Raw genomic sequence first — 26,997 nt, forward strand, 5'->3', positions numbered from 1 at the left:
AATCTATGTTCAATTGTGTTGTTTGCACTTGACATGTTTTGAAGACTGGAATGACGAAGGCATTTTGTTCTGCTACCTAAACACTTTATCCTTCGTTAACCCCTTTTGAGCCTTATTGTTTTTTTCTTTCGTACCCCTCTTTCGGAATCATTAGAAACGACTAGAAAACGCAAACATGACAGGTAAACAAAAAGAAAAAAAAAGAAAGAAAAGAAAGAAAAGAAAAAAAAAAGAAAACAACAAAACGGAAAAAAAGAAGAATAAAAGAAAAAAAAAGAGAGAAAGAAAAGAAAAAAAACGAACGACAAAAAGAAAGGAGAAATGAGAAAAGAAAAGAAAAATGATAACGAAAAAAAAAGAGAAAGTCAAATGTAAAAGAGGAATTGGGAACTACGTTTGACCTGATTCCTCAAAGAGGATACGTAGGCGCTTCACGGCTCGGTCATAATTTTGAAAATGAAAAAAAAATCAATTAAAATATCCCCAAGCAAGAAACTGGGGCAGAGGTTGCGTTTGTTGTAAATAAATCTAGTTCCGAAGGTTGTAATTAATAACCCAAAATCGATTCATTTTTTGAGCCTTTAATACCCTTTCTTTCTAGCCCTATCCAAAAACCCACATTACGGTCCAAAGAAAGACCTTCTGATCAGTCTTCAAAAGATGCCAAGTCAGACAAATGAGAGTCTTACCGGCGAACATAACATTCTGTTCCACAGCAGAAAGGACTCTAATCTCCAGCAGAAAGAGTCATACCGGCGACACTCCAAATCCCCAGCTGGAAAGTGATACAAATGAGAGAGTCTTATCGGTGAAAACCTTCACAGGCACCATAAGGCGACGAAAGATGAGAGAGAAACCAAAATGAGAGAGACTTGATAGTGAAAACCTTCGGGCACTACAAGTCGAATAAGATTGAGAATCAGATGGGGAATTGCCAATTGAAGGTCTTGAAAGACGATTGACGGCGGAGGATAGGCCACATGTGCATGTCATGACCATTAGAGTCGGTGTCTGCGTTTGATAGGTTTTTATTTATAGTTTCTTTTGTTAAAGAGTTATCGTTTCCATTTGTCTTTTTATCCCGTTCCCTTTTATCGTTTTCCTTTCATAGAAAAATTCCCCAATAGAGTCTGTTTGGTCAGAACAAGTGAGAAGTGACTTCAAAATATGCCATCAGCTTTCCAATTATACAAAATGAGATCTGGCTAGTACATCCAAATGGTATAGTCAGCAAGGAACAAGCGCGAGGCCAGTGTCAAGAAAGATATCCCCAGCAAAAGGGAATTGACAAAGGATTGATGAATGTCAAGAGGGATATCCTTGCCAAAACCAAGGTTATAAACCTCAAGGCCAAGGCCCGTAAACAAAGCAAGGAAAGTAGTGAGCATGATTTGGGAAATTCATCCTAGACTAAAAGGTCGGGGAAATGCCAGTTTCCGAGCTATGTCACAAAAGAAGATGGATATCCCCAGCAGAAAGGGATTATCCCCAGCAAATGGCATCATCCCCAACGAGTTGTGGAGCGCAGAGCAAGGAAGCAGAAAGGGAAAACCATCCCAGTGGGAGTATCACAACCAACCACCACGTTTTGTTCGATTTGAAACAGGTAAAGGAAATGACATTGATGCCAGAAATGCATGCCACAAGAGATATTATCAAACTGGGGCAGAAAATTTTCTGAAAGTCAGATACCCATTCGGGGAAGAATAAAGATAATGTCAGTCTCAAGGGAAATGGTCTTAGAACCAGTGTTGCCCCCAACATAATAAGTTTCAATGGAGGAAGTTGTTCTCCAGCAAAGGGATAAAACTTGAACTCAGAAAAGCAAGAGGCCAGCAGCCTTCCGAAGAGTGAAGCACTAGTTCTGAAGGAATCAAAATCCCCCAGCAGTATTATCCACGACAGCGTTATTCCCAGCTGATAACATTTTACCCCCAACAGGTAAGTGAATAATTCCCCAACAGTGTTATCCCTAGCAGGTTTGAGGAGTCCAACCCAAGTTTGGTGAAAATCGGTATCCTCAGCGGTTAGTCTTCAAAGGAAGAAGCTAATAATAATAATAATAATAATAATAATAATAATAATAAAAAGAATAATAAAAAAAATAAAAAATAAAATGGGGAAGGTAGAAAGGGAAAATTCATCCCAATCCCCAGCAAGTATTCGAGATAATTTTTCATGTCTTAAGGATATGTCGGGTTCACCCGCCCTCGAATAGGATATGTCGGGTTCATCCGCCCTCGAATAGGATATGTCGGGTTCATCCGCCCTCGAACAGGATATGTCGGGTTCATCCGCCCTCGAACAGGATATGTCGGGTTCATCCGCCCTCGAACAGGATATGTCGGGTTCATCCGCCCTCGAACAGGATATGTCGGGTTCATCCGCCCTCGAACAGGATATGTCGGGTTCATCCGCCCTCGAACAGGATATGTCGGGTTCATCCGCCCTCGAACAGGATATGTCGGGTTCATCCGCCCTCGAACAGGATATGTCGGGTTCATCCGCCCTCGAACAGGATATGTCGGGTTCATCCGCCCTCGAACAGGATATGTCGGGTTCATCCGCCCTCGAACAGGATATGTCGGGTTCATCCGCCCTCGAACAGGATATGTCGGGTTCATCCGCCCTCGAACAGGATATGTCGGGTTCATCCGCCCTCGAACAGGATATGTCGGGTTCATCCGCCCTCGAACAGGATATGTCGGGTTCATCCGCCCTCGAACAGGATATGTCGGGTTCATCCGCCCTCGAACAGGATATGTCGGGTTCATCCGCCCTCGAACAGGATATGTCGGGTTCATCCGCCCTCGAACAGGATATGTCGGGTTCATCCGCCCTCGAACAGGATATGTCGGGTTCATCCGCCCTCGAATAGGATATGTCGGGTTCATCCGCCCTCGAATAGGATATGTCGGGTTCATCCGCCCTCAAACAGGATATGTCGGGTTCATCCGCCCTCAAACAGGATATGTCGGGTTCATCCGCCCTCAAACAGGATATGTCGGGTTCATCCGCCCTCAAATAGGATATGTCGGGTTCATCCGCCCTCAAACAGGATATGTCGGGTTCATCCGCCCTCAAACAGGATATGTTTGGGTTCATCCGCCCTCAAATAGGATATGTCGGGTTCATCCGCCCTCGAATAGGATATGTCGGGTTCATCCGCCCTCGAATAGGATATGTCGGGTTCATCCGCCCTCGAATAGGATATGTCGGGTTCATCCGCCCTCGAATAGGATATGTCGGGTTCATCCGCCCTCGAATAGGATATGTCGGGTTCATCCGCCCTCGAATAGGATATGTCGGGTTCATCCGCCCTCAAATAGGATATGTCGGGTTCATCCGCCCTCCAATAGGATATGTCGGGTCCATCCACCCTCGAATAGGATATGTCGGGTTCATCCGCCCTCCAATAGGATATGTCGGGTCCATCCGCCCTCGAATAGGATATGTCGGGTTCATCCGCCTTCAAATTGGATATGTCGGGTTCATCCGCCCTCAAATAGGATATGTTGGGTTCATCCGTCCTCAAATAGGATAGTTCGGGTTCTTCCGCCCTCGAATAGGATTGTTGGGTTCATCCGCCCTCAAATAGGATTTTATCTTTTAAGTTGTTGAAGACAGGCGCCCACCTGAATAACGAGAGGAATATTTTTTGTCTGTTCATTTCATATTTTAGGCGCCCACCTGTATAACAAGGGAATACATTTTGTGTCTTTACCATTAGGCGCCCACCTGTATAACAAGGGAATACATTTCACGTCTTTTCCAATAGGAGACGCACTTCCTAAGTCTATTTTTACCAATAGGAGACGCACTTCCTAAGTCTAGTTTTGCCAATAGGAGACGCACTTCCTAAGTTTTAGTTTCGCCCATAGGAGACGCATTTCCTCCTAAAGTTTGTTTTACCCATAGGAGATGCATTTCCTCCTAAAGTTTTTACTACCCATATAAGATGCATTTCTTCCTAAGTTTAGTTTCACCCATAGGAGATGCATTTCCTCCTAAGTTTAGTTTTACCCATAGGAGAGGCATTTCCTCCTAAGTCAGTATTGAAGTTGGGAGCCCGCCCATATAACAGAGGCATACATTTCTGTCCTCTCACTTTCTGTTCTAGGTCGTCCACCAGTAAAATACGGGAATACTTTCTGTTCTAGGTCACCCACCAGTATAATGCGGGAATACATTTCAGTTCTAGGTCGCCCACCAGTATAATGCGGGAATACATTTCAGTTCTAGGTCGCCCACCAGTATAATGCGGGAATACATTTCAGTTCTAGGTCGCCCACCAGTATAATGCGGGAATACATTTCAGTTCTAGGTCGCCCACCAGTATAATGCGGGAATACATTTCAGTTCTAGGTCGCCCACCAGTATAATGCGGGAATACATTTCAGTTCTAGGTCGCCCACCAGTATAATGCGGGAATACATTTCAGTTCTAGGTCGCCCACCAGTATAATGCGGGAATACATTTCAGTTCTAGGTCGCCCACCAGTATAATGCGGGAATACATTTCAGTTCTAGGTCGCCCACCAGTATAATGCGGGAATACATTTCAGTTCTAGGTCGCCCACCAGTATAATGCGGGAATACATTTCAGTTCTAGGTCGCCCACCAGTATAATGCGGGAATACATTTCAGTTCTAGGTCGCCCACCAGTATAATGCGGGAATACATTTCAGTTCTAGGTCGCCCACCAGTATAATGCGGGAATACATTTCAGTTCTAGGTCGCCCACCAGTATAATGCGGGAATACATTTCAGTTCTAGGTCGCCCACCAGTATAATGCGGGAATACATTTCAGTTCTAGGTCGCCCACCAGTATAATGCGGGAATACATTTCAGTTCTAGGTCGCCCACCAGTATAATGCGGGAATACATTTCAGTTCTAGGTCGCCCACCAGTATAATGCGGGAATACATTTCAGTTCTAGGTCGCCCACCAGTATAATGCGGGAATACATTTCAGTTCTAGGTCGCCCACCAGTATAATGCGGGAATACATTTCAGTTCTAGGTCGCCCACCAGTATAATGCGGGAACACATTTCTGTCTTTTCATTTCTGTTCTAGGTTGCCCACCAGTATAATGCGGGCATACATTTCATATTTTTACATTCAGGCGCCCACCTGTATAACAAGAGGAATACTTTTTAGTCTTATACTGTAAATTTTGAAATCAGTAACCCCACCGGAAGGTAGAAGGTTACAACAGGAATCCCCAACAGGAAGCAATAAAAATCCCCAGCACCGGGAAGCAGAAGGCTACAACAAAAAATCCCCAGCATTCACAAAAGGCTGGTCACAAAAAAAAAACAACAAGAAAAAAAGAGAGAAAAAAAAAATGAATCCAAAGTACGGAAGTGGAGAACATATGTGGTCTGCTCAAGAACTAGCACCTATAACTAGCAAGTATCAAGGTTCAAATCCAAAGTCTGTATGAAGCACCATTCAAGACTCAAGACCAAGTTTCAGAAGACTTAAAGATAGGAATCCTTGTAACTAGTAGCTGATAGGCTTAGTTAGTCTTTTTTCAGTTTTCATTTTTGATGTAATGACAGGACCACGGACCGGAACCTCAACGGAACGGCACCTCGATCGGCTCTTCACCTCGGTACACTATACCATCTCTCTCATATCTGAATTACACGTGGCCTGATTCCTGTATAACCAAGGATATGTAGGCAGCTCAGATACCAGGGCTCGGTCACATTCCCTTCCTTTCCTTAGTGTAGTCCCTCCAAATAATGGTCGGGTCAAAAACATGTCTAGTCGTTCTTTGTCGGAAAACTCTTCGTGTTTCCAGTCAAAGAGGGGCAGCTGTAGACACCTGATTTTTGACCCTCCCCGAGAATTTTCACATTTTTAGCATAAATATGTAATCTAGGTCTAATATACCTATTTTGACTATTTTTTGCTTTATTTCGTTGCAAAAAGAAAAATTACAAAAATATATATATAAACTTTTAGTTTATGTATTTCTCGTAAACTTGAAAAATACAAAAAATAGTACCTTATTTTGTACTTTACATAATTTCGAAAATTACCAAAAAATATAGTTCTATTAATGTTTTGTAGTCATTTTAATTTTGAAAAAAATACAAAAAATATTACTTTATATTTTATCTTTATATAAAAAACGAAAATAACAAAAATAGTTTTATTAATGTTTTGGAGCTATTTTAATCTTGAAAAAATATTAAAAAAGATATAGTTTTGTTTAAATATTAGTCTTATTTTGGTAGTTACTTTGCTTACATAGGATTAGTCGAACAACGTCGTGTTCTTATTCTCGGGTCCGGGCAAAAGAATAATATTTGGGTTTAAACTTACCCGCTTTTAGGCCTAATTTTCGAACCTAGCCCATAATAATCCGAGTCCACCACACGTGGGGAACACGGACGGAACACGACACACGGGGAACCCCACCACGCGTGGGGGACACAAGTCTCGAACCCCACCACGCGTGGGGCTCATTTTCCTTGGCAAGTGCTACAAATGCACGGGCAAACACAAGGCACAAGGGAGGGACAGATTTTGATTTTTTGGAGGAGGGTGGATTTTTTTTCCACTTTTGATCTTCTTCTTCAAAAGAAGAAGAACCAAAACAAAACCCTAACGATCCCTACCCCCCCCCCCAACGCCAAAACCACCAGCTCCCTCCATCCCTTCCGGCAGCCCCACGCACCAGCCCCGTCGAGCAGCAGCTGTTGCTGCTGTAGCAACTACTGCTGTGTTCTTCTCCTCCGTCGACCACCTTTTGAAAAACCAAGGCAAAACCCTAACGACCACCACCCTTCCAGCTTCTCCCAACGTCCAAACACCACCACTGAAGTCCACCATCGTTGTTCCCTCGTCGTCCAGCCCAGCGGCCATAACCCCGCCACCATCAAACAGGCTCGCTACCAGCTCCAGCCCAGCGACCATAATCCAGCCCTCGACCACTACTATCGCAACCAACTCCCTCATCGACTCCCTCACGTCCAAACACCACCACCCTACTGTCCAAACCACCAGCTCAGTCCTCGACCACTGCCCTGACAACCACTGCTGTTCGTCGTCCCCATGTCCAGTGACGCCTCCAGCCATTAAACACTGCCCGTCGACCCCACAGTCGTCGACCAAACAGGCCGTCAGCTTCACGCCAAGCAGCCCTGCAGCTGTTTTCCCCATCCTCACGCCCACCAGCTGAACCGGAATTCATGGAGGTGAGCTGCTCGACCTTGTGTTGAAGTCGAGTTCCAGTCCAAGGTCCAAGAGTTGAGTCGAGGTCCGGTACGTTGAGCTTGACATCGAGGTTCCGATATTCCATCGTTGGAGAGGTTTCCGATAGTTGTCTGTCCAGTTCGGTTGTTGTTCATGCTTCGAACAGGTGCATACATATTTCCAAATTTGTGATATTTGTTTAAAATGGAATGGAAAAATGATATGGATTTCCTATTAACTGTTTGTGTGTCGTTTTTTGGTTGAATTTCTTTTTCATTTTACCATGGATATTATTCCCTATTAAAATTGTTGCTTTAGTTTAACCTCGGATGACTTCATGGGTAAAAAAAATCATAGTTGTTTTTTAGGTTCGCCTTTAATAAAAATGAGACGAGCCTCGAAAAAATGCACAAGCTGCGGGGCCCTCTAAATGTATATATTAAAATAATTAGAATTCGGGACATGCCGTTTAGCGAATTTTACGGCCTTCCCCAAAATAACAATGCGCTAGTTGCTTTAGGCGCGCCTTTAATAATTTATTCTCCCTAACTCGGGTGCACATTTATGTGACCTAAATCCAAATCTCAACGGAGTTGAAATGTGTCTCTAAATCGCGGGTACATTGATTGTAACGTGGTTCGAGATGCATGTCCACGACGTTGCAAATGTCTTGAAAAATAAGAATGAGATGAGCCTCGCCGAATAAAAATACAAATTGCGGGGCCCTCAGTAAATACTTGTTTTAAAATTTCTTAGGATTCAGGAGGGCCGTTTAGCGAATTTCACGGTCTTCCCAGAATAATAACACGATAGTCTCTTTAGGCGCGTGTTTAATAATTTACTTTCTTAAACATGGGTGTGCATTTCATGCGACCCAAATCCAAATCCCAAAACATCGAATAAAATGTGTTCCGGATTGTGGGTGCATTTCATGTGGTTGCAGTCCAAAGACATGTTTTAAGCGATGTTCACATTCTTTTAAAATAATAATAATAAAGTGGTAAAAAGTTAAAATTGGCACATCGGTTCATAATTGTATTAAAATCAGATAAATAAGCCGAATATGACTGTTGAGCGACCTTGCTAGAACCACGGAACTCGGAAATGCCTAACACCTTCTCCCAGGTTAACAGAATTCCTTATCCGGATTTTTGGTACACAGACTGTAATATAGAGTCATTCTTTTCCTCGATTCGGGATTAAAATTGGTGACTTGGGACACCCTAAATCTCCCAAGTGGCGACTCTGAAATAATTAAACAAATCCCGTTTCAATTGTCCTTTAATTGGAAAAACTCCCTTGTACCCCTGCGGGTACGGAAAAAGGAGGTATGACAAGCATTGCTAGAGATAGTATGATGTGAAATGGGATATAAAGGGTCAGCGAAAGTCCCATCGGTGAAATGGTTTAGTAATTTCGTGGGAGATGCAGAGGTTCAGATAGATGGGTTAGAGATGTAACACAACAGTTGGGTATAGAACAGTCGGGGTTATCCAAGGTCATGTGGGTAAAAGTCATTCAGAAAGTCAAGCGGTTCTTGGCCAGTTTGGGGAAGCCAGTCAAAGTAGAGCACGGCAGCGGAGAGGCCACCTTCAACAATAATGCCACAAACTAACCACCACATTTTAAACTGACAAGATTTTTCTTTGATTGAAACAGGGACAGAAATTTTTGTCTATTTCGGAGGAACCCTCCATAAGGAAAGGGAAGCATCAGACAAGTTTGACAGTAAATTCTCAGGACCCTCCTGGAAAATGGGACCTAGTTTTAAATTCAAAACAATCATGAGTAACAAGATCTAGCATAAATGTACCCCAAAGAAATATAAGTTGGTTTCAAAGTTTTCATTCTTGAGATAAGATTCAATTAGGAGTTGTCAGGACCCTCCTGAATAATGGGACCTAGCTTTAAGATTTCCATTAGATAACAAGATTTAGCATAAGTTCTGCTGTAGTGTGGTATAATTCAGCCGTAAAAGTTGTCACTCTTAAGATAAGACTTGATTTTTGATTTTCAGGACCCTCCGGGGTAATGAGATATAGTTTTAAGATTTTCATAGATAACACATTTAGAATATATAATTTAGCTTTAGAACTGTCATTGGGATCTAGCTTTTAAATTATTAGTGATATTTGGTAACATGAATTAGTTAACACTCACAGATGTGCCCAGCTACCAAACCGGGACAGAAAATTCTCTTTGTTTTGTCTATTTTGTCGAAGTCAAGAGCCCACCTGTAGAACAAAGCAAATCAAGCGTTGGTAATCAGGAGCCCACCTGGATAACAAAGAAAATCAAGCGTCGGTAATCAGGAGCCCACCTGGAGAACAAAGCAAATCAAGCGTCGGTAATCAGGAGCCCACCTGGAGAACAAAGCAAATCAAGCGTCGGTAATCAGGAGCCCACCTGGAGAACAAAGAAATTCAAGCGTTGGTAATTAGGAGCCCACCTGGAGAACAAAGCAAATCAAGCATCGGTAATCAGGAGCCCACCTGGAGAACAAAGCAAATCAAGCGTCGGTAATCAGGAGCCCACCTGGAGAACAAAGCAAATCAAGTGTCGGTAATTAGGAGCCCACCTGGAGAACAAAGCAATTCAAGTGTCGGTAATTAGGATCCCACTTGAAGAACAAAGTAACAATTCAAGTGTTGGTAGTCAGCAACAAAGGAATTTCACCTGGAGAGTGCGAGTCAATAGAGCGACAGGAACTGCAAGATCAAGTTTAAAGATATAGATAGGATTTTTGTAATGCATGGACCATAGTTTAGTCTAGCTTCTTTTATTTTGTCTTGGTGTAATAAGGAGTTCAGTAAGCAGCAACAACATCAGCAGCAACAGTGAAATCACAGCTTCATGGTAGTCCCAGCTACCAAAATTTCTCGAACTACACTGACCTGATTCCCTTATAGCCAAGGATATGTAGGCAACCTTGGAAGCAGGGTGCGGTCAAATCTTTCAAAAATGCTTCCAACGGAGTATTCAAACGGGCAAATAATCGCTCGTATCCGCTCACTTTATCTTTGCACGAAAACTCTTCGTGTTTCCGAGCAAAGAGGGGCAGTTGTGAGCACGTGATTTTTGCCCTATATGAATTACTCCCACAAATTCAAAACAAAATAATTTTTTCCATTGTTTGCAATTTCGTGGATTTTCATAGCATTTTTTGTTATGGCTTGCATTTGTCTGCGCATGTTTATTTTGTTTAATTCATGAAAAATACAAAAATATGTTGCATTTGCATTTAGGATTTAATCTTACATTTTGTTAGATTAATTAGCAAATTAGTTGTTTTATAAGAAATGGAAAATCACAAAAAATAACTTATTTTTGCACGTTCTAATTTTAGTTTTGAATTTTGGTAGATTTTCCTTAAATTTGGTTTTTTAGTTAGTTATGATAATTATTATTTAGGTTTAATTAGTGTTTTTGATAGATTAATTTAGTTTTAGGATTTAATTTAGGTTTTAATTTTAATTTATGAAAAAAAAGAAATTTTTTTTGAAGAAAAATGAATTGAAAACGAAAAGAGGAAGAATGAAGAGTCAGATTGTTGGGCCAAAAAGGTTTGAAATTCCCAGCCTAAATCATTTTTCCCATACCAGTTTAAAGTCCACCCCCGATCCGCCCCAACCGGTCTCCCCCACCAACAATCCAAACGATACCGTTTAGTTACCAAATGACTCCATTTTACTTCGGTTGAATCTCAGCCGTTGGTTTCCCTTTAATCCAACGGACGAGAACTGGGGTCCCTTTAATATAAAACTGTCCAAACGCCTAACCCCCCCTCTTTCACCGTCTCTCTCATGCCCCCCAATCTTCAGAGACTCAAGAACAAAACCCTAGCGCCGCCCCTAAATTCTCCACTCTCCGGTGGTGGCGTCGTTATCAAATGACCCCAAATCGATACCACATAACCACCATGACCCCCTCGTTCCAAATCCCAACTCCGTTTCCCTCGAATCTTGCTAGAACGTCTCGAATCTTAAATCTAAAGTTCGAGCCCTAGAAACCAAATCCAAACCTGTACATGCAGGGTTATTGCTCCAGTTCTCATGAGTTTTTAGGGCTGGTTTTGTCACGAAATAACGTTATTCGCTTGTTCTTGACAAAGAACAAGCGATTGGCATTATTTGGGGATGAAATCGGAGTATCAAGTCTCGAGTTTGAGTTTTGTTCGGAGAGTTTTTTCTGTTATTTTGTTCATTTTGTGGTATTTTAACCTTCTTTCTTCTTCTCTTCTTCTCTTTTCTTTGGACAACTCAATTGAAATTTGACCAAAGTCTTGGCCGAGGTCAATAATTGTCCGTTTGTTCTTCGCTAGTTTTTTTTTCTTTTCCAAGTCTATTTCTCCAGTCCTGCTTAGTTTGTTTAGTTTCTTTTGTTAATAGCATGGTTATTGTTCTAATTTTATCTCCCGTTTAGTCACCTAGTTAATTTGATTAGGCCTATAACTTAGGTAATTTCCTGCTATGTGTTTAGGTTAATTAGTTCATTCACCCTCTTCTTTGTTTTGATTGCATTTTAAAAGGTTTCCGGGTTTTCTTTTGGGAAATTTTGATCAGTTCTTAAAACTGTGAATCTTTGATTGATTTGAATTGGGCTCTGAAAAAATCAAGAGCCCAAGAGGGAATTCAACTTGTGTTACAGACCCATACCTAATTGAGTCGGGTCAGTTTGACCCATATTCTGGCTAGAGGTGTAATTTTCAGAGGTTTAAGGGGTAATCTGGGTAATTGGCGTAGGGAATATTTCAGAAACAGACTAGGGAAGCTTCTAGGAAGCTGGGATGGGGATTAACTTGAAAGTTTAATTTCTGAATTAAGGGTATTGGAGCTAAAATAAAAATATCAAAAGGTGCAAAGTGCAAAAACTGATCCTTTTAGGCTGCCCGAAGAGCTTGCCTATAAAGGCATCATTACTTGAGACTAAAGAAGGGGGATTTTTTTTGAGAGAAGAAAAATCCAGAAAAACTGAAACGGCTATATACTTGAACCTAACACTAATTTTCTTGCATTACTTGTTTGAAAAATTGGCTCAAATTTGCTTAGTCTATAGTTTCTGATCTTCATTACTTAGTTAAAACTACGGAAAATGATGAGATCTCACACTTAGGTTGAAATGGATTGAACTCTAGATCTTTGAAAGTTTTGGTTTGAGTTTCTGCTGGTTGGTTTACTATTCCATTGCTGGGTTTGAGTTGATTCCTGTTGACGCTTCTCACTATTGATCTATTGCTGCTGTTTATTTCTTCCTAATCTCAAAAACTGAGTTTCTGGTTCTGTTGTTACTATATTCAGGTACATGCTCCTGAACCTCATTTGTTTGTGAAGTTTGACTTAAGGAATGAAATGCAAGGCAGAAGTTTAAAGCATAACTTAGTTTATTTTGTTGATTCAATTGTGTTATTTTGATTTTCTTTTAAAACCTGATGTTGTTGTCTCGACTGATTGAGTTCTGGTTTGAGTAAGTGAGTTTCTACCATTGTATTTAACTTGAGACTACCATGAAAACTTGGCTAACAATTTGTTTAGTTGAATTAGTGGTTAGACGTTGGTGTTGTATAATTGAACATTTTATCATGATATTTGGTCTGGAACTTTTATGAAAGTTTGGGTACTAGTCTGTTTAGTCAAACTCTGGATTCTTATTTTTACCTTAAGTTCTAGTCAATTTATTATTAGCATGTGTGCAAGGCACAAATGATTCTTTATGGTTCTTAAGTTAATCGATTTGGGCAGTACTCTCTCTTGAATCCATGATCCTACAGGTTTTGTTTGGATTTTCAGTTATTAAAATTATTGTTTAAGGCTGTGGTGGTACAGTGTCAAACCATATAGGATCTATGAGTCTTAACTGCAATTCACCTATTATCTATTTTATTTAATTAAAAAAAATTGATTTAGAATCAGCTTTAATTCCAAATTTAACGTATGTTTTGCGCCATTAAAGGGGTTTGATCCTGAATCCCAGCTTCGCTACAATGGGATGACTTCAGAGCCGGATTTTCGTGGGCTCAGTTTAAGCTATTGTGCAACAAGCAATTTATGGGCCTTGTAATTTTGACATGCTATTGGGCCTCATTTCAGGCCCAGGTTTTGAAGTAGATTGGACGTTGCCTAGTACTAGTCATTGATTTTTGCTGAATTAGTTTGGACTTTAGCTTAGAGTAATTACAATTTTAGTCTTCTTTTAATTAATTTGGTTTTTTTAGATCGGAGGTGTGCCATATTAGCCAAATGAATAATTTATGGCCCTCATGAGCTAATTTAGAAACCTTTTTGGGTTAGAATAAATCGAGGTTTGCCGTGCCAAACAAAACCTCAAAATGCATGGCCCTCACTTAATTAATTTGAACCCTTAGAAATCGAGATGTTCCATTAGCGAATTTTCCATGGCTCTCGCAAATTTGAAAGTGCGTAGTTGCTTTAGGCGCGTAATTTAAATTACTTTCCTAAACTCGGGCATGCATTTATGTGACTCAAATCCAAATCTCAACAACGTTAGATAAAATGTATTGTGGACCGCGGGTGCATTTATGTGACGTGGTTCAAGACGTGTTTTAGATGACATTGAATCTGTCCTAAAAATAATTAAATAAAAGCAGTTGTAAAGTTGAAATTGAACCATAGGCTAAAACAGTATTAAAATCAGATAATAGGCCAATTATAATAGTTGAGTGACCGTGGTAGAACCACGTAACCCGGGAATGCCTAACACCTTCTCCCGGGTTAACAGAATTCCTTACTTGGATTTCTGTATTCGCGGCCTGTAAAACAGAGTCAATCTTTCCTCGATTCGGGATTTTAAATCGGTAACTTGGGGCACAATAAATTATCCCAAGTGGCGACTCTGAATAAATAAATAAATCCCGTTTTGACTGTCACTTAAATTGAAAAAACTCCCTTATACTCCTTCCGTATGTAGGAAAAAGGAGGTGTGACAAATACAATGTGAAAAAATAATTGGAATAAGGTCTAATACGCCCTTACCCATAAATTGTACTATTATTTACATCCCCATATATACACACACTCACGTATCCCAAAGTAATGTTATATACTCCCTCATATGACTCTAGAACACTCTTCTCAATATTGGCATCCTCAAGAAAAACATGGTCTGATGACTGGTATTCTCGTTTTAGCTCCTCAATTTGGTCTAGAAGATTTTTTTAGCTTCACACAACTCATCATTAAATTGTTGGACGTTGAACGCATCAACCTTTGCACTCAAATCTGCATCCAAGTTGTGCAAAGCTAAGCCAAACTTGTCAATTTCTTGTGCAAGATCAACTCTCTCCTTCGACCAATCATTTACCAACTTTGTTAGAAGATAACATCGTTCCGCATATTCCCTTAATTGTGAATATCCGTCCCAATATCAACCCTTACTTCCATATTCAACTTCTAACCTCCCAGAGTTCAGGTAATGACAAACCCATAAAGATGGTCCATAAAAGTCTTCCGTTAACCAAGCGTCTTCATCACTAACCTTACCTCCATATATTTCATCCCCAGATGTCATGTTGAGAGAGCTAGAAACAAACTAAGAAAAATCAACATGTTATAAAAATAAAAATATTTACAAAAATGAAAAAAAAAACAAAACCTGTAAAGATTAAAGTAAAAGTCTAATCTAGAAAAATAGCTAATTTTATGTCCCCAGCAACGGTGCCAAAAACTTGTTGCAGCTAAACGTACATGCAAGTATACGCGGTCGTCAAGTAATAAAGTGATAAGATAGAGTGTCGAATCCACGAGGACTTGTTATCAGCTATTAACTAAATTAAACTATCCCAATTATCTAAATAAGAATTGAACCCAAAAGTAGTGATACTAAAGTAATTAAAGTAAAATAATAAATAAATAAAGAACTCTAAACAAAGGAAGATTAGATACAATGTAATGAAAATGATCTAGGGTTGTAAGCTATCTAACATTCCTATATTATTTTTCAATTGAATTGACTAACTAATTCATCTAGTTCATTGGTTGACAGGGTTAATATTGCTCATAAGAATCCGTCGAGTTCTTACTCGCCTATTCAAGCTAACCTAACTCCTAGATGTCTATAAAATTAGAACTAACAAGAATACATTTATAATTCCTGTACATTAACCAAGAAAGGCAATTACGTATATGTCTATCCTAAATGCGAATCTGTTCCCCAATGCCCAGGTTCAAGAACTTACTCTACTCAATCCTATGTGCAATCTAGAATTCTCACTTTCGAGTTCAATTCTAGATTCGTAGATAGTAATCAATTGGTGATTAAACAATAAAATAATTAGGCGCAACATTGAATAAACAAACCAATATGATAAACTAAGAAATCAAAATCAATATCCGAATAACAATAGTCATGAAAGAACCATAACCCTAGAACGTGAAGTTTAGCTCCACATAGACATGGTAGCCAAACAACAAATCTTATAAAGAAACATAAAAATTACTAAATTTGGTGGAAGAAAAGAAGAAATACGGCCTCCACAACGGCTCTGTCTCTCCTATCGCTAAAAGTTGTATAAAAATTGTGTTTAACGACTATTTATAAGTGTGGGGAAAAATGTCAACGAAATAACTAAGTCCAAGTAAAATATGGACAACAATCTCCGTCCAGATTCGTCACTGCATCGCGGTCAGTGTCGCAAGTGACTTGGGCCCGTTTTGGAGTGCCTTGCAACAATTAACGCGACCAGTTTAGTTGGCGTCACTATCCTTTCATTTCTACGTTGGGACTTGTTTTGGTTGCTTAACTTTGCTGCTTCATATCTCTCTAGGCAAGATTTCCTTCTTTCTCTTTTCTTAATTTATTCATCACCCATCATTATGTCTTCATGAGCCTATTATTTGTAGTGTATAAAATACACAAAACATCTTTGCTTTCCTCCCAATCTCATCTCCGAAGTACCAACACATAAAATAAACTCAATTAAATACAAATATAGTACAATTTAGCATTAAATCACCAAAATATAAAGTAAACAATGCACTAAAAATATAGAATTATAGCCAAACATCGCAGACCTTTGCTTTCTTGTTGTAATAGCGTTCCGCTTGTTGTTTTTGGGAGACCATTCTTATGTAGGCTATATCTCTTCGTTCGTCTCTTTCATCGAGTTCCTGCCTTCTACTCTCGTCGTTACTCGTGCCACTTTCATAGGAGTACATTAGGCTAGGTTCTCCGATCTTGACCGGTATTATTACCTTGGTCCCATAGACCAGAGAGTAGAGCGTCTCTCTTTTGCTCGTCTTTGGAGTTGTTCGGTAGGTCTATAATACTTCTGGTAGTATTTTCGACCATAGTTCCTTGGCATCTTCGAGCTTTTTCTTCATGATATTTACCATGGACTTATTGGAGGATGCTGCTTGCCCGTTACCCGCTGGATGGTATGGGGTTGAGAGTATCCCCTTAATATGCCATTTTTCAAAGAATTTGGCAGTTTTCTTTCCTACGAACCGGGGTCCGTTGTCACAACTGTTTTCCTTGGGTAGCCCGAATTGCCATATGATGTTTCTCCATATAAAGGTAATTACCTCATGTTCCCATAAATGGGTGAATTCTCCTGCTTCCACCCATTTAGAGAAATAGTCATTTAAAACCAAAAGGAATCGTACATTACCTCACCTTGCTAGGAGGTGGTCCACGATGTCCATACCCCATTTGATGAACGGCCAAGGGGTGGTGACCGAGTGGAGGTGTTCGCCTGTTTGGTGAATCATTAGGGCGTACTTTTGACACTGTTTGCATTTCCCCACGAAGTTTGCAGCATCCTTTTTCCTGGTGGGCCAGTAGTATCCTGTCCGTATGAGGAATATGACCAATGCTCAATTTCCAAAGTTCCTTGTTTGTAACTTCAAAGACCTTTACATTTTCGACCAGGTCGACATGATCCCGCCTCAGGGTCGAAGCTTCTTTCTGAGCCCTATCCAGCCCGACTTTAAGGTCCTTGTTGGACCCTTCTTATAGCTCAGTGAGGAGCTTGTGCATATCCTTTTTTTTGGGCCTGCTCCTTTACCTCGATCTCGGGCTGATTGACCTCGACCTGGTATCGGAGTAAGCTCTCATGATGAAGTACAAGACCTACAAAACGGTGAAAAACATGAGAAATATCAAAATCTAAGAAAAGTTCAAAGGACGTAATGATGCCTTACCTAGTTCAGCGCCTGCTGCAGCTTGTTGAGAAGGCATGGCACATTCACCTTATTCATTTTTGCCCGGTCCTCCTTGGTCACCATGCATCAAAGATAGTTGGCAATTTTCACGGGAGCAGACAAAACCCGAGCATCCTCTAGGACAGTAAGAATAACCGATCTCTTGCGACCAGGGTCCACAATCGGAGCAGGGAACTGATTGATCAATTTCGGGCTTGAACTTGGCCCGCCATCTTCCGAGGATGTGTCCTTCTTCAGAACTTCCAGGTCACCCAGCCCGAAAAAATCTTCCAATGCGGACGAGTCCACACCATTAAAAAAGGAATAAATGGGATCGCCCACGCCATAGACCTTTTTATTGGCCTTCTCTTTTCCTGCTTGGGCCTCCTCGAGCATAGACTTGGTGTAGGAGGGCGTCCCCGAAATCTCTATTACACCGGGTGCTTCCTTCGGAGTGGAGCCGACATCCTGGCATCCCGGGGGGTCCTCAGCCCCTATCTCAACATCAGTCGCCCGAGTTTGAGGGAGGTTGGCCTCACGAATCTCCCCCTGGCTACTTACTGCTCCTCAGGAAGGGTCGATCCATGGGCACTAAAAATGTCATCTTCTTCGGGCTCGTCTTTGAGCCGAAGAAGCTAATCAAAATCCAGCACCCGAGAACTGGAGCTCTTCTTGGGCTCACGAGCCACTCTTTTCTTTGGCTTTAGCACAGAGCTCGGGGAGCCTGAAGCCTTTCATTTCTTTTTCTTCTTTTCCCCCACGGCAGCCCTAGGCTGTCCCGCAATGAGGGGATCAACAGATAAGGACACGTCCTCGTCCCTTTCTAAAGGCTTAAGTTCGGTGATCTTAGGCAAACCTACAAAAAAAGAAGGGGGTGGGGGGGGAGGGGAAGAAAGTCTGTATGATGTAAGTTAAAAAGCATGGTATTAAATGTTCGGGGAAAGACATTGCCATGAGAACGGGCCTCCCATCGGCCCTTCAAAAGCTTGCACCATGTGCGATTGGAATAGGTCAACTGTGTGCAAATGACCTCGATCCACTCCTTTAGCTGGGGGACCGCATTTGGAAACCGCGACACAACCACAAGTATGAATAAGAAGAAAGAAAATGAAGAAAAGATTGATGGTTAAGGAGAGACTGCACTTACGAGATGTATTCCACTTCTCAGGGAATTGCATGAACTCGGGAGGGATCAAGTCTTCAATTTTCACCCGAACAAAGCGTCCCTACCAGCCCCGTTCTCCATCTTCATCAATGCTAAGAAATGGGGTCTTGCTGGACAGGCAAGTAAGCTTTATCAGTCCCTCTCAGAAAATTTGGGGGACTATATAAACAGAGTAGATGATCGATGGTAAACTGACGAGACTCGGTCTTATTCACAAAATAACGAAGAAGGATTACGATTCTCCATAGAGACAGATGGATTTTTCCGAGGCACACTTTGTACCTCTTGCAAAAATCTAAAACAACCGGGTCCACCGGGCCTAGTGTAAAGGGGTAAGTGTAAATACTTGAATACCCCTCCACATGGATAGTAATAGCGTCCTCGGGTCTGGGGACTACAACGTCCTTACCTTCCCAATTGCAGTCCTTTCAGACCATAGGAAGGACATCTTTGGTCACTGAGCATATGTACCTTGATGTTCCTTTACCCTGGTCCTATTTGCACGAGGGTTTCTTAACCTTAAAGTCATCTGCAATTGAGCAGCCCTGTGAATAAATATTTTTAAAGGAGGCTCGAGAGACGGTTCGTTAGCAGCCACCTCGGGAGCAGCCGTTTCAAGGGTAACTACTTCAGGAACAACTGCCTCAGTACTGGTGGTCGGTTGGGAAGATGAAGAGGCAACTTGTTGAGGAACTGATTTAGATGTTTTAGCCATTTCTATCTGAAAAAACTTGAAAATTTGTAGAAAGAAGAATAAGTTTGAAGGATGAAGAGTTGAGTATAATGAATTGGGGAAAATCTGGGTAAAAACCTGGAAATTACTATGAAAGTTTAAAGAATAAAGATGAAGATATGAAGGTCTCAAGAAAGTTGATGATAACTTGAAAGTGTGAGGGTAGAAGCTTGGTCGGAAAGTAGGAAAAAAGCAAAGGATAGAAGCTTTTATAGAGAAAATTTGTGTTGCTTCGTATTCAGAGGCAACCAGCTGATGGTTGACACTTATCCGAAGTCAGAACGATGTGACTAACGGGACGTAATGGCTTATGTATCGTTTATGTTGTAACGTACAAAAGAAGGAGCCAGAAAACATCTGTCCTTTCTCATCGTTTCGACAAACCTTCTCTATAAGAAACATGGAGACTATCTATATATGGGTAATACCGGGGTAATGAATATCCCGATTTCCCGACAGGGAGAACGAAGTGAGAGCATAACTGCAAGGAATCAAAATCAAAGTCGAAGTCGGGAGCCGCCCATATCAAAGTTCGGATAAAACACCTGCCCCCGAAGCCATCGAGACCGTGCCCTGGACCCGATTCGGATAACGAGATCTCGGAAAGCATCACCAAACGACCTCTCATGATTAACAAAGGGCCGTGACATCCATGTCCAACCGGATATCCTGGCGTAAATCTCGGCCCATATCAGCGGCATATCGATGATTAGCAAAAATGAGGATTTTTACCTTTCTTAGTATTGTACTTAGAGTAAAACTCCCCTACTTTATAAAGGGGAGGTTTACTATTCAAGGGACACTCTGTAATACACATACCAAGATAATATACATCTATTTTTTTTTTCTATTTCTAAAGGTTGTTTAAAGTTCTTGTTTTGGTTCATAAGTTTTCATAAGCATTGGTTCGAAACTGAATGCGAGCTTCTTATTAAGCCTTTGACCGAGCCTCAATTCAGTATCATCATTGGTTTGGTTATTTACTCTATATTTTAATTGCTTATCTAACGTCATAAATTATTTGTATTAGATTAACTCACGTATCCTTAAAACCGCGTATAAATTCAATTATTATCTATTTTTAAGGGTAAACAATGTGAATTTTCTTCTTGAAGTATTTGATTATCAAGAAGTATCCAACCGCACCGAGTTGATATTGGGGAAAAACGATCGGACTTGAGAAAGATATTATTTGATATCTTGATATTTTTGTGAAAATTTCAGGAGTTTATGGGATTTTTGAAATTCTTTCAAAGAGAATATGTGACCCTTTGTCGTTGACAACATAAATGGGCTTGTCTTGTAGGTATCCAACTTAATAGTCTAGCCCAAATATATTTGGAGTTTTGATCCAATATAATTTTCGACATCCACACTAGATTTTCATAGTTTCCTCTCTTTTTGTTTTCTGTAGTTCTTTTTATTTTTTTTATTTTTTTTATTTTGTTCTTATACTTGTAAACTTATGTTACATGTAACATATAAACGTCGTTTAATGAGAATTTAGGTTACTAAGTTGGAGAACATGACAAATATGATGTGAAAGGATAAAAACGACGATATTTTGTTGCTTACATTAACAAACTAGACTTAGTGTACGCGCGTTATGCATGTCTCTTGTTTTAAGGAGAATAAACTTTTGAAAATAATATAAATATTGTTCAAAAATATGTTTGCGCTACGATATAAAAAATTTAAAAAAATTTCAAGTTCAAAAATGATAATCATTTTAATTATTTTTAGGGAGTGGATCCACTCTAGTAATTTTTGTTAGGTTTGTTCTACTACTTGCTTCATTATACAAAAGTATTATAGAAGCAACATTTTACAGAAGGTAAACGGTCGTTCAAACTTTATAGGAACAGTTGGGTACGAATATTGTGTGCATATTAGTAGTTATTATTAAATATGTGTCTGATATATTATCAATAATTAAAAGTTCTTTACACACATTTTACTTATTTTATGAGACTTGTTCGTAACTTTCACATTTTATTAATAAAACAAAAAGTACTGCTAAACCTAAAAAGTGTTCGACGCTTTCCTAAAGTTGTATCATGTAGAGAGTAGTTATTAAAAAGCAAATTCACGCTCTTTGATCAATATTTATTAGATTTAAAATAAAAAATAAAACTTATGGAGTAAAAGATATTGCGTCAGAAGTTGTATTTTTTCACAATTGTGATTTTTGTGTGAATTGATGAAAGTAATTTTTATGTTAAAAAGTATAAATATATGATCATTTGTGAAATTTACCTTTTGTTTTCACTCAATTCACGTTTCTCTCACAATTTTACCCTTTTGTTAGTTAGCTCTCCTCAACTACAACCCTTCATCCTATGAATCCTAGTGAGAGTTATTTTGGTATATGTTTGTATCGTGGATGATTTACCAAAACAAAAAGCTTAATTAGTTGACTTCAAAATCTTATGTATATATTACTTAATATTTTTATTTGATAATGGAAAATTAAAAATAATAAGAGAAGAAGTTGGGAACTAAATAGAACCACATCCGAGAAGTGGGAATAGTACAAGTAAATAACATGGTTTGTTTTATGTTAGAAAAAGTTGGATTTTATAGTTGAGATAATACATAATTACCGCATTGGAGTTGTAACAATTACCTATAAAATGTATGTGAACACGCGCACCAATCATGTGACACCACATCAATATTATTTTAATTTTCCTTTTCTCTATTTTTGGATTTTTTCTTTTTCTTTTTCTCCATTAGCGATTCCTTTTTCACTACCAGCATCCTCTTCTCTGTAGCCACCACTACCATTGCTATAGCTACCACTGTCACGACCTAGAATTTTTACCTTCGGGATCGTAATGGCGCCTAACATTTCACTCACTAGGCAAGCCAACATTAGAGTAATTCTTTGCCAATTTTAACTACTTCGAACAATTTAACCAATTAAACAGAAATGAAACTAAAACGAAGTGTGAAGTAGTATAATAACTAGCATATCAAAATATAATTTGGATCTGGAGTCATAAGTATACAAGTTTCTAGAGGTTCTATACATAGAGTCTGAAATAAATACAACTATCTCGAATGAAATTAATAGTAAATAAGGAAAGAGGAAAGGGTACTTCAAGGTCTGTGGACGCCAGCAGATCTACCTCGAGTCTCCAAATAATCTAAATCGAGCTGATGCACTTCACGTACAACTAGGACCAATACCAAAATCTGCACAAGAAGTACAGAGTTTAGTATGAGTACAACCGACCCAATGTATTCCGTAAGTGTCGAGCCTAACCTCGACAATGTAGTGACGAGGTTATGACAGGACACCCATGTAATTAAACCTATATGAACAAAGATATACGTGCAACATAACAACAAATAGAGAGCAAACACATACTATTGGGAGGGTACATGCGAAAGGGGGTACCAGATACGGTAACTACAACTGAAAATGACAACATGAAATGGTCAATAAACCATCAACCTATAATAGAACGAATAAACATAATGAATAAAGATGGCACGACATCACCTATCATGCTTTTACTCTCAACCTCACCATGAAATAATAATACTAGCACGACATCACGCTTCGTACTTTTACTTTCAATCTCTCCATGAAACGATAAATATGGTACGACAACACCCTTCCTGCTTTTACTGTCTTCCTCACCATGTATTAATCAGTAAATGAAACAATAAATGGCACGATATCATCCTTCATGCTTTAATACTCTCCCTTACCATGTACCAATGAATATATAATAATTGGGAGATAGAATAAGTGAGAATAAACTTTATGTCAACAACAATTCCAAAATACCAAACCTCAAATTCCAAAATGAATACTCAATTAGCACAAATAGTTCATAAATGTGGAAAGAACGATAAATTAAGTAATAAACTAGTCTAAGCATGGATGTCATAATCAAAGAAGACAGTAAATTACACAGAAACAAGTCCCACCCGCATGCTTTAATCCAACAACAACGCATAAGTACTCGTCATCTCACATATACGTTGTACCCTCACATTTAAACACGTAGGAAGTAGACAAATAAGTCCTAATCCCTCAAGTAAGGGTTAACCACAACACTTACTATAATGATCCGACCGTTCATTTTCAGCTCTAGCACATTGTTTGGTGGTTTGAGGCCATGAGAAGCCTCACTTAAGGTCTTATCACTTGTACGCGTGGTCGGAACTGGAATTACAAAAGTTTAGAGTTGATTTGAAAAGAGAATTCTCATTTCGGAAGCTTCAAGTTGGAAGAATTGACTAAGGTTAGATTTTTGAGTAAATGACCTCAAAATTAGGGTTTGAAGGTTCAGATAGGTTCATGTGATGATTTCGGACTTGGGCGTATGTTCGGATCGAGTTTTGGATGACCTGGGAGCATTTCAGTGTCTATTGTAAAAATTTGCATTTTGGAAGAAATTCATAAATTTGAGTTGAATTTCATTTCAATGTTATCGATGTCTGTTTGGGATTCGAAGTCTGGGCATAGCTTCGTATAGTCATTCTCATAGTGCAATCCTTCTTTTTCACAAATAGAACTGACGCACCCCAAGTTGACATACTAGGCCAAATGAACCTTTGAAGGTTTTTGTGAAGTTTGACCGGAAGTGAACTTTTTGATATCGGGGTCGTAATCCGATTTCGAAAGTTGGAGTAGGTCTGTAATGTCAAATATGACTTGTGTGCAAAAGTTGAGGTCAATTGGACATGGTTTGATAGGTTTCGGCATCGAATGTAGAAGTTTGAAGTTCTAGAGCCCATTAAGCTCGACTTGGGGTGTGATTCATGATTTTGATGTTGTGTGAGGTGATTTCATGGCTCGACTAAGTTCTTTATGTGTTTTGGGACATGTTGGTATAATTGGACGGGGTCCTGGGGGCCTCGGGTGTGTTTCGGGGTGGTTTCAGACCAATTCTTGGTTGAGCTGCTGTTGCTGTTAGCCGGTGCTGGTTTTGTTCTTCGCGAACGCAAAGGGCCTCACGCGTTCGCGAAGAAGGAAGTAGACTGGGGCCTTTTTGTTCTTCGCGTTCGCGACAGGAGGGTCGTGTTCGTGAAAGGTTAGTCAGTGGTGCTTCGCGTTCACGATCCCTGCCCCGCGTTCGCGTAAAGTAAATATGGGGCTGAGGCGGATTGTGCTTCGCCAATGCGAGGGACTTGCCGCGTTCGCGAAGAAGGATTTCCGGAGGCAGTGCAAATTGGCCTTCACAAACATGAGGGTGTTGCCGCGTTCGCGAAGGAGGGTCTCCTAGGCAGTGAGTTTATTTTAAATCGGGGGTTTGGCTCAATTTCATTTCACTTCTTCTATGAGAGCCGATTTTGGAGCAATTTTGGAGTGCCATTTTCATCATCAAACATGAAGTAATTGATTTCTACTAGTTGTGAGTTAAATACTTCGATTATATATGGATTTAGACATGAAAATTTGTAGAATTTTGGGATTTTGAAGAAAAACCTAGAAATTGGTGTTTTTGAATTTTGCCCACGAATTTGGGCATGGAATTGAGAATAAATCATATGTTTGAGTTTGTATGGTTATGGGTAATATCATAAGGGATGGGCCAGTCATCGCAATTGAGACGAAATGCTCGCAATTGCGAGAGGAGCAGACATGCAGCAGGTTCGCAATTGCGAAGCTCCTGTCTCAATTGCGACATCTGCACCTGATCAAAACATCTTTTGGACGGGATTTTCACTTCATTCTTCAAAATTTCGAACCCTAAACATCCCTAGGCGATTTTTCAAAGACCCAAACTTCTTCAAACCATAGGTAAGTGATTTCTAACTCATCTTCTTCAATCTAATTCATCTTTTTACATGATTTCATCTCAAAATCTAGGGGTTTTCATGGGAAATTGGGTGTTCTTGGGTAGAAATTAGGATTTTCAGATTTAGGGGATTTGGACCTCAATTTGTGGCTCAAATTTCAAAACCAATTGCATATTTGAGTTCGTTGGTCAATGGGTAATCGAGTTTTGGTTCGAACTTCGAGTTTTGACTAAGCTGGCCCGGGGTCAATTTTTGACTTTTTGGGAAAACATTGGAAAATCTATATTCATGCATTAGAATTGGTTTATTTAGCATTTATTGATGTTATTAAGTAAATTATGACTAGATACAAGCGGATTGGAAGTGGAACCGAGAGGTAAAACGGTAATTGAGGCTTGATTTTGTCCGATGATCTGAGGTAAATGTTTGGTCTAACCTTATCTTTAGGGAATATGTGTTGTGGTCTTATTTGTTACGTGTTAGTGTTGAGTACGACGTATAGGTGTGATAACGAGTATCTATACGTTGGTGTCGAGCATGCAAGTGAGTCTTTTGTTGTGACTGTTGTGACTCTTATTATGTACTGTTCATGCTTAAACTGATGATTATCCATGTTGAACGAGACTTGTGATATTTTTCTTGGTAATTGACCATTGTTGAGTATTGACTCAAGTTGAGACTTATTTCATGGAGTTAACTGTTGAAATGAGATTGGTTATAGCTGATTCCCTTGCCGAGATGTTATTGTCTCTATTCTTGATTCCCTTGCCGGGATGTATTGTTTCTATTGTTTAGGTGAGGAAGAGTGTAACGCACGAAGGGTGACACCGTACCGATATTTTGAGTGTTAATGCATGAAGGGTGATGCCATGCCGATATTTTGAGTGTTAATGCACGAAGGGTGATGCCGTGCCGATATTATGAGTGTTAATGCACGAAGGGTGATGCCGTGCTAATATTGTGAGAGTTAATGCACGAAGGGTGATACCGTGCCATGCTTATGAGAGTCAATGCACAAAGGGTGATGCCATTCCATGATTATGAGAGTTAATGCACGAAGGGTGATGCTGTGCCATTTCTGTTGCTTATTATGGCGAGAACTAGAGTAAAAGCACGAAGGGTGATGCCGTGCATATATTACTGTTTCATTATTCCTGTTGATACAAATATGATGTTCATTATACTTCTCTATTGAATTACTGTTAGAATTTGATAGTCCCCGCAGCATGTTCCCCTTCCCATCTTTATCTGTTATTTCATGTTATTATTGTTCTATTCATATATGATTTAACTGCATAGGTTTATATGGTTGTCATGTCTTAGCCTCGTCACTACTTCACCGAGGTTAGGCTCGACACTTACCAATACATCGGGTCGGTTGTACTGCTACTGCACTCTGCACTTTTATGCAGATTTCAGTACCGGACCTAGTGAGTAGCTTGAGGTTGCTGCCTTCAGTCTAAGGAGACCAAGGTAGATCTACTGGCGTTCGCAGATCCTGAAGTCCCCTTTCCACACTTTAGTTTCTTCTGTCTCTTCTATTTCAAGAACAGTTGTACTTCTTTCAGACTTGTATTTGTAGTAAATCTTAGTCGTTCGTGGATTATGACACCAGATCTATGGGGTAACTATGTACTTGAGTTGTGGCACTGTTATATTACTTCCTCATTTCTTAGTTATTTTGTTTTAATTATTATTTGTACCTGTTTGGTTAATAATAATAGTTGAAAAACTCTAACTGTCGGCTTTCCTAACTTTCACGAGTAGGCGCCATCACGATTCCCGAAGGTGGAAAATCTGGGTCGTGACAAGTTGGTATCAAAGCTCTAGGTTGCCTAGGTCTCACAATTCATGAACAAGCTAGGTAGAGTCTGAGGGATTGGTACAGAGACATTTGTGCTTATCCCCTAGAGGCTACAGAGTTTAGGAAAAACTTCACATCTATCTTTCCTGTCGTGCGACTTGATTCCTTAATG

This window comes from Nicotiana tabacum, chromosome 8, assembly GCF_000715075.1.
Source record: "Nicotiana tabacum cultivar K326 chromosome 8, ASM71507v2, whole genome shotgun sequence".
NCBI classification, from domain to species: domain Eukaryota; kingdom Viridiplantae; phylum Streptophyta; class Magnoliopsida; order Solanales; family Solanaceae; genus Nicotiana; species Nicotiana tabacum.